This window comes from Triticum aestivum, chromosome 1A (genome assembly GCF_018294505.1).
Source record: "Triticum aestivum cultivar Chinese Spring chromosome 1A, IWGSC CS RefSeq v2.1, whole genome shotgun sequence".
NCBI classification, from domain to species: domain Eukaryota; kingdom Viridiplantae; phylum Streptophyta; class Magnoliopsida; order Poales; family Poaceae; genus Triticum; species Triticum aestivum.
The window spans coordinates 479,304,863-479,316,326 of NC_057794.1; the positions used below are offsets into that span (position 1 = coordinate 479,304,863).

General features: G+C 44.0%; 1 non-coding gene across 1 annotated transcript; it reads left to right on the forward strand.

Annotated features, from left to right (window-relative positions):
* Positions 1–9,073: 9,073 nt before the first annotated feature.
* Positions 9,074–9,145, forward strand: TRNAD-GUC (transfer RNA aspartic acid (anticodon GUC)). The gene has a single exon. It is a non-coding gene; the product is annotated as a tRNA-Asp (tRNA).
* The last annotated feature ends 2,319 nt before the right edge of the window (positions 9,146–11,464 follow it).

The following is an 11,464-nucleotide window of genomic DNA, read 5'->3' on the forward strand; positions in this document are numbered from 1 at the left end:
TGTTCTTGATTCGTTTCTCTAAGCATCATTTTTCTTCAAGATTCCTCAATTGTGTGGATCTTCGATCTATACAACTCTGGAACCTAAGACAAAGAACGCTTAGTGAAATTCTTCAAGACTCATCTGGTCAAATTCCTCAAACTTGTTCTTTTTGAAAAACCTTATGAGAACGCATATGACCTCTCCAAATTCCTGGCAACTATACTCTGTTCACAGGTACTCATGTCAGCTGCTGAATCACTAGGTTCTCATCAACTTAACTCATTTGCAGCGTTCCTCGAAGAAAAGTTGCATACTTCTTCAAAGAATTCGATTGTTCAAATTCCTCAACTGGAGAAAATGGCTGATGGTAAAAGGCCACAGAAAGGAGGAAAGAAGCCTGAGGTCATGACTGCCTTTGAAATCCCTGAGGACATATACAAAGATTACTGCACTCCTGATGAGGCCAAGTTTGGAAAAGAGGACAAAAATCAGCGCAAGGTGCGCATACAGAGGATAGAAAGGAGATGGGCAAGAGAATGGAGGGAGTATAGGTATGTAACTCCAAAGTACATGAAGAAATTCACACTCAATCCTCTATGCCCAAGAGCTCCATTGGCACCTGGCCAAATAGCTGATCCCACCAGCCTCAAGCGTGGTGAGGACTATCCTGATGAATGGGCCAAGCGCCAAGCCAAGTTGGCTAAGCAATCTAGAGAAGCAATGAGGAAATTCAATGAAGACTCTGCTGCTGCTGCTGCCTCTGCTGAGGCCTCTGCTGTCAAGCCGAAGAATGCTATGTCAAAGAAGCCTGCGCGCAAGCCAAGTGCTTCACCAACAATGCCCTCAAGGCCAAGCTCATCAGTAATGCCCTCACGGCCAGAATCCTCAAAGCCCTCATGGCCAATTCCTCATGATGCTCCTGTTCCTCAAAAATCCTCAGCTCCTCCACCAAAGTCTTCAGTAGCTCCGACTCAATCCTCAGCACCTGTGCATCTCGCCTCATGCCAAAGGACTGCAGGCATCTCCATTGCCTCAGGTGTCTCAGCTCGTTCCTCAGCTGCACCAAGTTCCTCAGCTGGCCCCTCACTGCCGAAGACAAAGTCAACTGCTGGACGCGGTCCTCGACCAAGTCCTTAGAAGAAGCAAGTCACTTTCCAAGTGCCGTCTGAAGAAGACGAAGCTGATGATGATGAACTTGCAGAAATCATCAGAGATAGGCAAGTCAGGGCCGCTAGAGCCAAGGGAACAGAGGTGCCACTGCTTTTGGATCTCAAGTTGATCCTCTAATACATTGATGTTTGGCACAAGGATCCCAACACTCCCATGCCTGACTTCAAGCTGACTCCTGGCCAAAGTCACATGCTCACCCACTTCATTCAAGAAGAGAAGTGGAAATTTAAGAAGGCCATGCAGATTAAGAAAGCGCAGTACAAGAAAGAGCGCTATCTGAAGAAAAATGTTGTCTCTATGACAACTAAAGAACTTGTTACTATTCAAGTTGAGATCAAGAAACTCAGTGATGACTTTGACGCATACCGCGCTGATTGGCTTGGAGCCAAGGTTCGTTTTGTGAAACTTGCGGATAACTTCACTTCAAATGTTGCTGCCCCAATGCAATAGGAAGTTCCTCAGGCTGAAGCATCCGCTTAGCCGACTGAAGAACATGCCAGCATTGTTGATGAAAATCAGGCTGCTGAAGAAAATGTGAGTTCCAGGGCTGATGACTGCATTCCAGCCGCTGAAAAAATTGCCAGGGCATCCACTAGTGGTGCGCCTGAAGAAACTGAAGAAATCAGGGAAACTGCATCAGTTGTGCCTGAAGAAAATCAACCAAATTCCTCAGCTGCTCCGGCGCCAACTTCAACTCCAATCCTTCCATCTGCATCAGATGTGAAGAAGACCAAGGCTATAGAGCGTGCTGCAGTGAAGAAAAGGAAAGCATCAGCTGCTTCAGATTCCTCAGCTCCGAAGAAGATGAAGCCCTTGACAAGTTCATTTGCTAATCCCATTGATGTTGTTCCCATCTCAACCAGGCCATCAAAGGACCTTGTTCCTTTTGGTGAAGAATATGAGATCCCTAGCAGATCTGATGAAGAAAATCATTCTGCTGCTTCGTCAGAGCAGATTGATGAAGAAATTGAAGTGGATGCGATCCCTTCAACACCTGCCATCTCCTCGCCTATGCCTCAGTTTACAGCTGAAGAGGCTGACGTTGAAGAAATGGAAGATGAAGATGTGGACGTTGGCTGCTCCACACCCGTAATAAGTGATGAATTATGGGAAAGTCAGCATCTAAACTCTCTAATGTTCACACCGCTGCAGCAAATACCCCAGTCCCCCGCACAAACTGTTCAAATGGGCTCTGAAGAAACTCACCCCACTTCATCTGTGCATGAGGAAATTCCAGCCACTAGTGCTGAAGAAAATGTTGTTGCTGAACATCTGAAGACGCAGACTGCCACTGAAGAGGAACCAGAAATTCCTCAGCCTGAAGAACCTGCGATTGAGATTCCTGAGGTGGTGATGCAACTCACTGACACTCCTCTGCCCAAGCCAAAGGATCCATTCTCACGCAAGCAAAAGTTCAAGGCTGATGATTTCTTCGGCGAGCACGTATTCTTCGAAGATTACAACCTATATAACTCTGCTCGCATTAGGAAGAGGCATTTCTAGACTGCTAGTCAAGCCAATTTCTATTCCTCAGTGTTGTTCAACAAGAAGAAAATCTTCTATCATGAGCATATTCCTCACGTGGACATGGAATCTCTACCGTGCTTCGCACCAGTCCTTAGTGTTCTTCACGATACTGGACTGTTAAACTTTTGCTTTGACATCTGCGATTGGAATGAAGAACTGATTCTTCAATTCTATGCAACGCTGCACATCACAGGAGATTCTGAAGATGTGAATTCATGGGTGCTGGACTGGATGTCTGAAAATACTCACTACACTGCACCAGCCTCTGAATTGCTTCGTGCCTTACCACTCAGTCCTCCCCTTGAAGAAGCTCGTTGTATCTACAGTCAACCTGAGCTTACAAATCATTACATGCAAGTGTCGATGAAACCTTTGAAGCCAGGTCAAGCACCAAGAACGAAATTCCTCGTGAAGGAATTGCTTTACGTGCCCAGAACTATCTATCGTATTCTTACGAGGACAATGAGTCCTATCAAAGGCCACGACTCATCTGATGAGGAAATTGTTGGCATCATGAAGAATCTGGTATTCAACATCGTTCATGGCATTCCTGTCAATTATCACGATTTCTTCATGAGGACTCTGGCAAATGTTGCACTGTCTCCGTTTGAGCTGAAGCCTTATGCACCTTGGATTATGAGATTCCTCAGGACAAGGTCTTCACTCAACTACAAAGCTGATTTTCAGAATCACCTCAGCTACTTGCCCCCAATTGAAGTCCTCAAGCAGAACTATTCCTCAGTTGATGGAAAGGGCAAGGCACCAGCTGTAATAGATGAAGGCATTCGTCCATTGGATGGTCAATTTCGCAAAGCTACTTCTTATTCCACCAATGATGACTCTGCCACACATGACTCTGCCAATGCACCCAAGTCCACTCCTCAAGCCACTACTCCGCATGTGATGACTGACCGTGAACTTCTGCTTAGTCTTCACCAGAAGGTGGATCGAAATCACAAATGGGTTAAGCGTCAGTTTGGTTCATTTCTTCACAACATGACTGCTACACACAATGCAGTGAAGAAAAACCATTACTACCTCCATCAAGTCTTCGGTCACACCTGGGCAATCCTGTCACATCTGTATGGTGAAGACGACCTGAAGAAAATGGGTCTCAAGGAAGATTTTGACTGGTCTGCACCTCCACCGAAGAAATTCAAGAAGGTCAAGGTTCCTTCTCTGGTGGCCAGCTCATATTCTTCATCGCACGACACTGATGAAAATGAAGACTTGGACGACACTGCGGCAGGCCCTACTACAACAAATGACCCCAACAACGTTGGCGCTCCTTCATCAACTTGATATTCTTCAGGGGCGTTAGTCCTCATATTCGAACCTTTTGGTCATTTGATGACAAAGGGGGAGAATTTTGAGTTAGTCTTCAAGCGGGTCTTTCTATATGGGCGTTTTTTTAAAGTTACAACTCTCGGTCTTCCGAGACTCATATTGGATCAAGTTGTAAACTTAAACCCGATGGTGCTCTGATACTCTTGATGCGTTTCTCTGCATGCTTATTCCTCGTTAATATTATTGCATGCATGCTGAATTACATCAGTCACCATATTTCATCATGCATTTCAAATTCTTCACTGTTGTATGTCAATTGCGTGTATGAATTACAAGATATAGGGGGAGATCTCCATGATTCAACTCTTCAAGTGTGCATTGCTTCAAAAGCAAATTCCTCACTATGCACATCTTCAGGGGGGGTTCTTCTATATCTTGCAATCAAATTCCTCAATATTAGTATTTACACTTCATATGTTTATCCCCGTTGAAAACTTAACCTATATTGTCATCAATCACCAAAAGGGGGAGATTGTAAGTGCATCTAGTGCCCCTTAGTGATTTTGGTGTATTGAAGGCTTATAGGTTAAGGGACTAATGCGTTTGTGAGTGTACACAGGTCTATAAGTCTATGAGGAGTTTGATATTTACAGAGAAAGTCGACCCCTAAAAATGAAGTTCTTCGACTTAAGACTTTGTATTTCTGAAGACTTTCTGAAGCCTTTGAAAGTGAAGAAAATGGTGTGACCTTGAAGACTTAGTATTCATTTGAGGAACATGAAGCATGAAGACTTTTGTTTTCATAGTTTCATTTTCTCTTTCTTGAGTCATAGGAAACACCGTACTGTTAAAGGGGGTCGAGGAAATACTAAGGAAAAATTTCCATGTGATGCTCAACTCAAAATCCTACACCTACCAATCCCTTCGAGTGAAGCCATTGGAAATCTCATACAGTCTAGTCATATTCCTCAGTGACAGAGATGAAGTTCTTCTGGTCTCTGAGGAATTTGTTCTGACTGAGGAGTTAGGAATTCGCCAGTGCGGATTTCCTACACAGTGAGGAACATGATAGCCCTGAGGATTTTGGTACTCAAAATTCCGACCATTGCTGTGCTAAGCGCCAGCTATCCCAAAATATCTATCCACCTAACAGTCATATCATTGAAGGGCATTTATGTCTTATCATGTCGGGTTGCTCCCTAGGCTATAAATAGCCGCCCCCCTACAACCACTAGCTGGTTGGCTGCTCCGAGAGAAACTAACACTTGTCATTTGAGAGCAACCCATCCTCCGAGGACTTTGAGCGAAAATCATCAAGTGAGGAAAAACCCAAACCAAAACCCAAACACCTACAAACCCCAAGTGATTGAGCATCACTGAAGAGATTGATCCTGCGTGGATCTGACGCTTGTTACCTTTGAAGACTGTGCTTCTTCCAGACGGTTAGGCGTCATGGTCTAGAGCATCCAAGAGGAATTGTGGATCGCCGAGTGACCAAGTTTGTGAAGGTTTGGAAGTCGCCTGAAGACTTACCATGAGTGATTGGGCGAGGTCTGTGTGACCTTAGCTCAAGGAGAATACGGTGAGGACTGGGTGTCCTGAGCTGCGTGTTCAGGACTGGGTGTCTGGGACTGTGTGTCCTCGAGTTTAAATACTCAGCCGCTCCAACCAGACGTACAACTGAGACAGCAGTTGGAACTGGTCTACTAAATCATTGTCTTCACCAAGCTTACTGGTTCTATTTCCTCAACTCCTTCATTTTCTCATAACTGTGTTGTGAGTTTGTTCATATCTGTGCTTGAAGACTTTGACTGAAGACTTTCTCAATTTCCTCAGTTTGTCTTCATCCTGTGTTATCCTGTGCTCACGCTACCTGTACTCTGTGACTGCCTTCATTTCATCATGATGACCATGCTTGTATTCTGTTATGTTTACTTTTGAGTACTTATTCCGCTGCTAGTAGTTCTTCGCTAAGGAATTTCCTCACCGGCAAATTCCTCAGTGAAGAATTTCATAAAAATTGCCTATTCACCCCCCTCTAGTCGATATAACGCACTTTCATGTAGGCTCGGTGAAGAGACAACGATTTGGTAGACCAGTTCCAATTGTTGTATCAACTGTACGTCTGGTTGAGGTGGTTGAGACGAACTCAAAGGACACTTAGTACTCACCGTATTCCTCCTGAGCGAATGTCACTTAGACCTCGCCCAATCACTCGTGGTAATTCTTCAAGGTAGACTTCTGAAATCTTCACAGGCTTATTCACTAGCACACCATAATGACTCTTGGGTGCTGAGAACATGACGCCTAACCGTTTGGAAGAATGATCGTCTTCAAAGGTAACAGGCATCAGACCACACGGATCAATCTCTTTAATGATGCTCAATCACTTTGGCTCTGGTTGGGTTTTCTTCACTTATGATTCTCTCAAAGTCGAGAGAGGATGGGTTGCTCTCAAATGACAAGTGTCAAGTTCTCTCTAGAGCACCCAACCAACAAGTGCTTGTGTGGGACGACTATTTATAGCCAGGGGAAACCAACATGAATTGTCATAAATGCTCTTCTCAGACATGACCATTGTCAGGACAAGGATTCACTCGACACCTAGTACACGGCGCATCAATGGTCAGAAAACGAACTATCAATTTTGTCGGGGCACTCAATTTCCTCATGATAGGAAGATCGCACTGGTGAAATCCTAACTCCTCAGCCTGGCCAAATTCATCAGTGACCAGATGAACGCCGTCACTGTCGCTAGCAAATTCGTCAGATGTACCAGAGATTTCCAAAGGCTTCACTCGAAGCGGCTTGTGTATGTACAAGTTTGAGCATCACTTTGGAAATGTGAGCTATGATTCACCTAGACCTCCTTTAACAGTATGGTTTTTCCTATGACTCAAAATAAGAAGAAAAAACTACAAAAACAAAAGTGTTCAAGCTTCAAAGTTTTCACATCAATTTCTTCAAAGACCGTACCATTTTTATCACCAAATTCTTTCGCTTGAAAAAAATACATTTTTAGGGGTCGTCTTCCATGGTTTAAACCATATCTTCAGGGACTATAACTCATGTGTACACTCGCAAACACATTAGTTCCTCAACTCATTTGTCTTCAATACTCCAAAACCACTAAAGGGGAACTTGATGCACTTCAACTTTGGTTCACGTCATAGAATTTTTTCCACTGAGTCTATGCTAATGTTTATTTTCTATGAAATATGGAGGATATGAAGAATTCATCTATATGAATAGGATTCTATTCCTAGAAACCAAAGGACTCTAAAGGATTTTTTTCCCCATAGGAATCATATCCTATATAATTCCTACATAATTCCTCCAGATCAAAGGAGGCCTAATATCTAGAAGCATACGGAGATTGTCTGATCTCGTGAACAGTTACATTGCCAACTTGGTGCGGGCTTGATGCGATCGAAATGTGGTACTACAGCTAGCGGTCCTGGGAAGTTTTGTTGCCTATGAATAATACTGGCGCCCTTCGAAGTAGGTTTGCTTGACGATGATGAATCAAAGATTCCACTTCTATCCTTCGTGGTGCACGTTAGAACATTAGTGTTTGCATAGGTTTATCCTTGAACATTACCATCTCATGGAGAGCTATAATGCACGATCAACGAAAAGTTAACTTGAACAATATTGTTCAACTGTACCACCCAAGTTGACCATCAATTCAAAACGAATAAAATTAAGGGAAAGATTAATGGATTTTTTAGCATCAATAAAGTGATGAAATAGCTTACACACACACAATCCTCGATGCAAGACATGCGTATGTTCACACACAAAACCCATCTATATATGCATTACGCGTTGGGTGGCTTGGGCAAACAAGTCGGTGGATCGAGAAAGGTGATGGAAAGGTGTAGGAATATTCCGGGACATGTGTGAGTAAGAAGAGAACAGGAGGATCCAGGAGGTACATATCGACGCCAACACGTTTATGTCAATTGAATGAAACGCGGTGATAGGAAACACAATATATTTGCATTCCCTTACAACGTAGAGCATCATGAGAATTTTTATCTTGGAGATGAACATAGATGGTGGTGTTATGGTAATAAGGGAGGAGGACATGGCGGCATTTGAAAGATCAACGATGTGGAATATTGGGAAGGTGATGTCGAGGGAGAATATCTGGTGCTATGGGAGGTCACATGCTCCAGGACGTTCCTAGTCGTCGAATCGTGGTTGCAATGGCCACAGGGACATCTCACACAAATTTGTGACACCCCCCCCCCCCTCACACAAACGCACATGGAGTCCCTTAATTATGCCCATGCCCAGAATCTCAATATGGCCATTGGTTCCATGATCTAATGGTTAGGAAGCCCCAAAAGCATGGGAGCTCCCGTAGCACCATCATTTTTCCATGATGTTGACTCGAGGGGTGAATATGCAACTAATGTTTTTCATCAAATTAGTTGATTTTAGAGATGGTGTGAATATAAAATGTTATATGAAATGCAACCTTATGTGCTCTTTTTTCGGGTGAACCTTATGTGTTTTGTTGGTTCAGTAGGCCTTGAAATGCAACCTTTATGTGAAACAACCCATATGGAGAAACACTCTAGTGTATTGAAAAAAATCACCATATATTTTAATATATATTATCACGTATATTTTAGAAGAAAAAACAATCATGCACACACGAGAAAATGTATTTTTACTGACAAAAGGAAATGGAAGGGAAAAGGAAAATAAAGAAAGAGAAGGATATATAAAGAATAAAGAATAAAAAGTGAGATGATGAAGAATAATAAACTACGCAAACCAAAAAGAAAACCGAGTAAAACACACTGAGGCGGAGAAAAAACAGGATAAAGCAAACAACGAAAAATAATAGATAAACATGGGCTGGACATGGTTCCACTGAGCGACGAATAGGGATTACCATTTGCGTTTTCTGACGCGTGCGAGCCGGGGATGATGAGCAAGCCATGCCACTAGGGAGGGCCTGCTGGCGAGAATAGCAATGGGCTTTCAGTCTGAGGGAGGTGGGCTTTCCCTGAAAGACGTGATGACGGTCGTTATGCCTTGGTTTTCTATAGGATGCGTTGATCAGTCGCTAGATGTTACTTTTATCAATCAAGTCGTTGTAGTATAGTGGTAAGTATTCCCGCCTGTCACGCGGGTGACCCGGGTTCGATCCCCGGCAACGGCGCAATTTTTTCTGTTCTCTGTGTGTATCACGTTTCTGGTTCATCCTTGTAGCTTCTTTTTTTCAGCAAAAAAAATATCCTTGTATCTGTCTCACCAGTACAAAGCATTAGATAGCGCCTCATTGGTAGCTTCTCTTTTTAAGTGTTTCCGCAACTTAGGGCGTGTTCTGATCTTCTCCCGCTCCATGCTTCACAAATTCCTGTAGCGGATTATTGCGACTGCGCCACACTCATGTGTACACACATGATTGCTTCTGTAAGTGTTTCCGTAAGTTATCATGAAGGTCACGATTTTTTTTTTGCTTGTACAGAGATGAATGGTGTCTCTGCAGCATATATGCAGATCAAAGATATAAAAGACCAGTTATTGAACTGTCTCCGTCAGCAAAATGAATCGACCTTGCCGTGCACTCTCAAGTGCTCGCACCATTTCATGATGCAAATCCAAGATCGATCCGCAGACTTGTTTATGAGCTATGCAGTACTACTGCAAATATATTACTTACTAAACGTCTAATTGCCGACCCAATAATAACCAATTCCCGATCAACTAAGAAACAAAAGTAGTGCGTATTTGCCTATTTGGTTCTCAGGTCATGTCATTTACTCTGCGCCGCGAGAGCTCTCGCGGAAATCATGCGTTCTAGGCAGGCCATAGAGGAGCAAGGAAAATAGTGCACCAGAGCTTGTGGTGCTACCGGTGCACCGGACTAATATTGTGTTTTTAAAATATTTAAAAAATTCTGAAAAAATTTAGCACGCTCATACAACATTAATGTAGGTTGTCACAAAATTTTAAGTCAAAATTCTAAGCATAACTCAAAAAACAAAAATGACAAATTCAACACTGAATAGTACACAACATAACCTGGGCTTTAGATTTGGCCCATTATCACACTGATGTCAAATTTGTCGTTTTTATATCTCAAAAAGCATTTCAAATTTTTATCCAAAATTTTGTGACATCATACATTGATGTTGTGTTAACATGCTAGAATTTTTTTCAGATTTAAAAATATATTCTATGGCATCCGTTGCACCGGTAGCACCACAAGTGCGGGTGCACCGGATACATTCCCCAGAGGAGCAAGATGAACATGAGAAACCATGTGCCGCGTCGCGCATGCCCATGGCACCTGCATACCACGGATGCCGCCGTCAGTGCAGGTCTTAATGCCGGCCCCTTGCTAGACTCTTCTCCACAGCATCTGCCAAGCCCTATCATGGTGGTACGAAGCAGCCTAATCCTGCCCCGCGATTCCGCTGTCCCCACGCCCCTCGTCTCAGCTCGCCGTCAATGCGCTGCTGCCTGCCATACAATCCGCTTCCGCTAGCCTGCACCCTCGACGCCGTATATCCTGGCCACAATATAAATGGGAGACAATGCTCACTGCCAGAGGACATTAATCTCGACGGCGGTACGCTCGCCAGCACCACTCGTCGTACCAAGTACCAGTACCAATTGCATACTAGTATTATCATGATGCTTTGGCCTGAATCCAAGATCGATCTGCAGACTGTTCGCAGTACAATCTTCGGTACTCCCTGGCAAAATCTCCAGCCATTACTTATTATAGACTGCGTCCACTGTGACGGTAGTACTACAGTAGTACATTGCATCTTACTGTACTACCACTTAATTGGCCTGGTCCGATCGATCCAGCCTCTGCCTGCTGCCGTCTGAAGTTATGGAGGTGCTCAGATGCAGGAGGGGTTCTCCCCTCTCCCGGCCATGCATTGATCTGACGCCATAGATAGTGAATCGCATCGCACGGCCCTGGGCAACATAACTCGGTCCATTCTGCTGCTCTGAACACTGCGCTGGGCGCCTCTCCTTACTTACCATTAGCTCCTCTTGGCTCTTTTCTCATGGTCTACACAGGCTATTAGTTGCTTTGATTTGTCATGTAGCATCGAGGATCCTAGCAGTGATTAGAACAAGTGAACGTGGTGGCAGGGCTGAAGAGTAGGAGTAGGTCTCAAGCCTCCGAAAGCGCTTTGTCCGGAAGAAAAGTCTAAGCACTTGCTTTAATACCACCCTGGACTAATTGATGCTTCCATACCAGTGCAGTATGTGCCCTGCTGCTTTGCCGATGCCACCAGTAGTGCAATGGCGATACCTAACCCTCTCTCATAATGTACTCGATAGCTTCAATTTCAGAGAGAGAGCGGGCAGTGGTATCATCTCGCATTTTATTTGACAACAGCAGTCACACGCCTCTAGTACTACACTTTCAGCAAGTATGAAGTATGAACTGATGATGATGCATCGACGCATGCGCGGTGCTTCTTAGGGTGGTCGCTGGCCGGTGGGACCTAGC